This window comes from Miscanthus floridulus, chromosome 7, assembly GCF_019320115.1.
Source record: "Miscanthus floridulus cultivar M001 chromosome 7, ASM1932011v1, whole genome shotgun sequence".
NCBI lineage: Eukaryota > Viridiplantae > Streptophyta > Magnoliopsida > Poales > Poaceae > Miscanthus > Miscanthus floridulus.
This window is the reverse complement of record NC_089586.1, coordinates 103,656,925-103,661,652: the sequence shown is the minus strand read 5'-3', so window position 1 is coordinate 103,661,652 and position 4,728 is coordinate 103,656,925.

Sequence of the window (4,728 nt, the reverse complement as noted above, 5' to 3'; positions counted from 1 at the left end):
CAGGAAGCCTGCTCACCGCTCTTCTCCGACCGACGCACTGAGGGCCGACAGAAGCCATCTGACCAGGGGCTCCCCATTCGGAGAGAACCAGAAGACATGCGGAGAAAGGCAAGGCATGGCTCATAAGTCAAAACCACTGAACCAGAGTCCATACCTTGCGCCCCGACAGGAAAAGTACTACCAGGGAACGATGGGATGGGTGCTTTAGACCCTTCTAGACATAGCAGAGCCTGAATAGTGTTGTGGGCACGTGCTCTTCACCCTACAGAGTTGTGGGCGCCGCCTTCAGCCCTCGAGCATGGAACCCAACGTAGACATACGACAACCACTACGGTCCAGAAAAAGACTCGCATCCTCCACAAATGATGGATATGCTATCACCACGATATGGTCCCAAGGGAGCGGCACCCGCTTCATGGACCCTTGGGTCCACCAGATCAGAGTATCCGCTTTAGCCTCTAGATGCCCCCTCCGATCAAAAGGCTTTGCCCACAGCACTGCTTCCTGCTCCGACCTCGTGACTCTGACCCTGCGACCGGGGCTCGCGGGAAGCCTGCTCACCGCTTTTCTCTGACCGGCGCACTGAGGGCCGACTGGAGCCATCCGACCAGGAGCTCCCCGTTCAGAGGGAACCAGAAGGCATGCGGAGCAAGGCTGGGCGAGGCTCATAAGTCAAAACTACTGTACCAGAGTCCATACCCTACGCGGGGCAGTACTCTGTAGCCATCCTGACATTCTACAGTAGCATCAACAGTATTGTAGGCGCTTATCATCCTTTCGTACCCACTGGAATGGACAACAAGGCTTCCTTTCGTACCCACTGGAATGGACAACAAGGCTTGGTAGACATGAACAACAAGGCTAGGTAGCGTACACATCCAAGCCCTCTCACTTGTAAAGCCGTCCCCTTCATCTATAAAAGGGGATGCGCTTCCTCCAACAAAGGGACGGACTCTTGATGAACAACACACATCACACAAAGTCAAGCTGCTATCAGGCTCTTGACATCCTTTCAACCCTTCCATCAGAGACTTGGGACCAGTCCCTCTCTTTACCGTTTGTACCCCCTACTATGAACCGTTTTTTTGGTGCTAATAACACGAGCAGCAACAGACTGGACGTAGGGACATTAGGCCCGAACCAATATAAATCTTGTGTCCTTTAGCGCACCATCCGGGCCTAACGCGCATCACTATAAATCTACTTGCCGGTGCTTGTACGAAACACCGACAGTTATGCACCGGGGCTTGCCTTAGGCAGGTGGAGTGTCAGCTCAGTCAGTCAGTGGTGGCTCTAGGACCTCCTCCTGCACGAGAATCTCCTCCTCGTACTCGATGATTTCCTTGAACTCGTGATCTCCAATGGTGATGATCTCCGCCAACTCGTTCTCTACATGCATGCGATGATGATGCAACACTTAACATTTTAGTAACAACAAGTCTTAAAATAAGAATACACTTGGTAAGCTACTAAGTTAGCTCTAAAGGCTAAGATACTAAGCTAACTATTATCTTCATCAAGTAAAGTGTTGGGTTCAACTAACCAACACCTAGCTTTATAATTGAAGGATATATCTTTATTTCTACTAATGATTTAATGTATATTTGAAACAAAGATCATTTAACTGCCCTTATGTTAAGTCTATTCTAAAGCTACAAAAATTATAGTGAGCACATAATAATACCATGAAGCTACTGTAAAATTTTCAAAGCTAAAGCTATCACCAATTTTTACCACAAAAATTCCTACAATATTTAAACTAATACTATTAAGCACTCTCAAATGATTTAATGGCTCCTAGTATCAACAAGCACATATATGAACTAAATACACTAACAGATAGAGCATGATTTAATTACTAAAGTTTAGCTTAGAATTAAAATGAAAAGCTATTTCTATTTTCCACAAAAATGGAAAACTCTATGGTGTGTAACATTAAGCGTTGTATGGTTTAATACCATATGGGGTTTTGACTGAACGTTGACTCAACTTATATGATTGGAAATTATTCATCTAAATTGAGAAGCTGAGAAAAGGACAAAGGCGTGCCACACACGCGTGCGCGCGCGCCGCTGCCGTAGGCCGGGCCTAGCCGTGGCCGCGGGCGTGGGCCAAGGCCGTGGGCAGGGCATGGTGAGGCGAGGTAGGCGGCGAGCGGGCGGGCGTGGCCAGTCTTTTGCCACTTAATCCACATAACAACGGGAGTTACTCCCCTTGATGGTGGAGGCAAACTAATCACGACAGTTACTGTCTCTTCCGCTTCCGTCTCTCTGTCTCTGTCTCCTGGGATTCTCTGCTGCCTCTCTTCTCCCCGTCCATATATTCGAGTCATTGAAAGGTCCTAATGGCTAGAGGGGGGGGGGTGAATAGCCTAATAAAATTTCTACAACAACACTTAACAAAATGGTTAGACAATTATGAGGCGAAGCAAGTGTTGCGCTAGCCTACTCAAAATGCAAGCCACCTACCACAATTCTAGTTTAGATAGTGTCAATTCACACAAGAGCTATGACACTACCCGATGTTAGTGTGCTCTCAAAGGCTAACTAAAGAGCCACACCAACCAAGCAAGCAAGCTCTCACAACTAGCTACACTAAAGAGCTTGTCAACTAATTTGCGGTAAAGTAAAGAGAGTGATCAAGATAGTTATACCGCCGTGTCGAGGAGTGAACCAATCAATCACAAGGATGAATAACAAAGAAGACCAATCACCTCGGAATCAAAGGATGAACATAATGATTTTTTACCGAGGTTCACTTGCTTGCCGGCAAGCTACTCCTCGTTGTGGCGATTCACTCACTTGGAGGTTCACACGCTAATTGGCTTCACACGCCAAACCCTTAATAGGGTGCCATACAACCAACACAAGATGAGGATCACACAAGCCACGAGCAATCCACTAGATTACCTTTTGGCTCTTCGCCGGGGAAAGGTCAAGAACCCCTCACAATCACCACGATCAGAGCCGAAGACAATCACCACCCTCTGCTCAACGATCCTCGCTGCTCCAAGCCATCTAGGTGGCAGCAACCACTAAGAGTAACAAGCGAAATCCATAGCGAAACACGAACACCAAGTGCCTCTAGATGCAATCACTCAAGCAATGCACTTGGATCACTCCCAATCTCACTATGATGATGAATCAATGATGGAGATGAGTGGGAGGGCTTTGGCTAAGCTCACAAGGTTGCTATGTCAATGAAAATGGCCAAAGATAATGAGCTATAGCTGGCCATGGGGCTTAAATAGAAGCCCCCATGGAATAGAGCCGTTATACCCCTTCACTGGGCATAACATGGGCCGACCGGACGCTCCGGTCCAACTGACCGGACACTCCGGTCCAACAGACCGGACGCTGCTCCTTAGCGTTGGGTCGCCTAATGGCGTCCACGTGTCTCCTGCATTCAACTGTGAATGTTTGATCTCAACAGTCGGTATGTTGACCGGACGCTCCGACGGAGCTGACCGGACGCTGGACTCCCAGCATCCGGTCGTTTACAGTAAGGGTCCAAAACTAGTTTTTGCCGACCGGACACAACCCAGCGTCCGGTGCTTAACCCTAAGCACTGTGCCGACCAACAATACGACCGGACGCTGCCTTTTAGCGTCCGATCACAGAGCGACCCAACGTCCGGTCAGTTGACCGACGCCAGCGACATTGCGACCAACTCCATTTCACCTCTAACTTCTTCACCCTTGCTTAAATGTGCTAACCACCAAGTGTATCACCTTGTGCACATGTGTTAGCATATTTTTCACAAACATTTTCAAGGGTGTTAGCACTCCACTAGATCCTAAATGCATATGCAATGAGTTAGAGCATCTAGTGGCACTTTGATAATCGTATTCCGATACAAGCTTCACCCCTCTTAATAGTACGGCTATCAAACCTAAATGTGATCACACTCTCTAAGTGTCTTGATCACCAAAACAAAATAGCTCCTACAAGTTATACCTTTGCCTTGAGCTTTTTGTTTTTCTCTTTCTTCTTTTCAAGTTTAAGCCCTTGATCATCGCCATGCCATCACCATTGTCATGCTATGATCTTCATTAGCTTCTCCACTTGAAGTGTGCTACCTATTTCATGACCACTTGATAAACTAGGTTAGCACTTAGGGTTTCATCAATTCACCAAAACCAAACTAGAGCTTTCAATCTCCCCCTTTTTGGTAATTGATGACAACCCTTATACAAGGATATGAATTAAAATTCAATTAAATCCATGTTGCTTGCCCAAGCATATTTACCATGTGTAAAAGGATATGGACAAGTTTCATGAACCTCAAATGGTAGCAATTGCTCCCCCTACATATGTGCTAAGAGTTTGGATTATAGCTTGCACATATGCTTAGATAGGAAATGTAGGAGTCAATGTCTACCATATGATGCTAAGGTATAAAAGATGGACCTTTGAAGCGTGATACCAATCGGAGTGCACCAATATACCATCCTTAGCACCATGGTTAGCTCAATACCACTTGGAAACAATACTTGAAATGAAAGTTATCTAGTGGTTTCATTTCATCATTCAATCTTACAACTAACACACATCACACAAGCATGGATGTTTTAAATTTAATACTTGTGCCATGCAAGCAAACATTTGAAATGCACAATCAAATGCACCATACAAGTTCATGAGCTTGCTCCCCCTACTTGTGTGCTTTAAAATTGTAGTTGATCCCTTTCCTTTTTCATATCTCTCCCCCTATGTCATATCCCTTTAT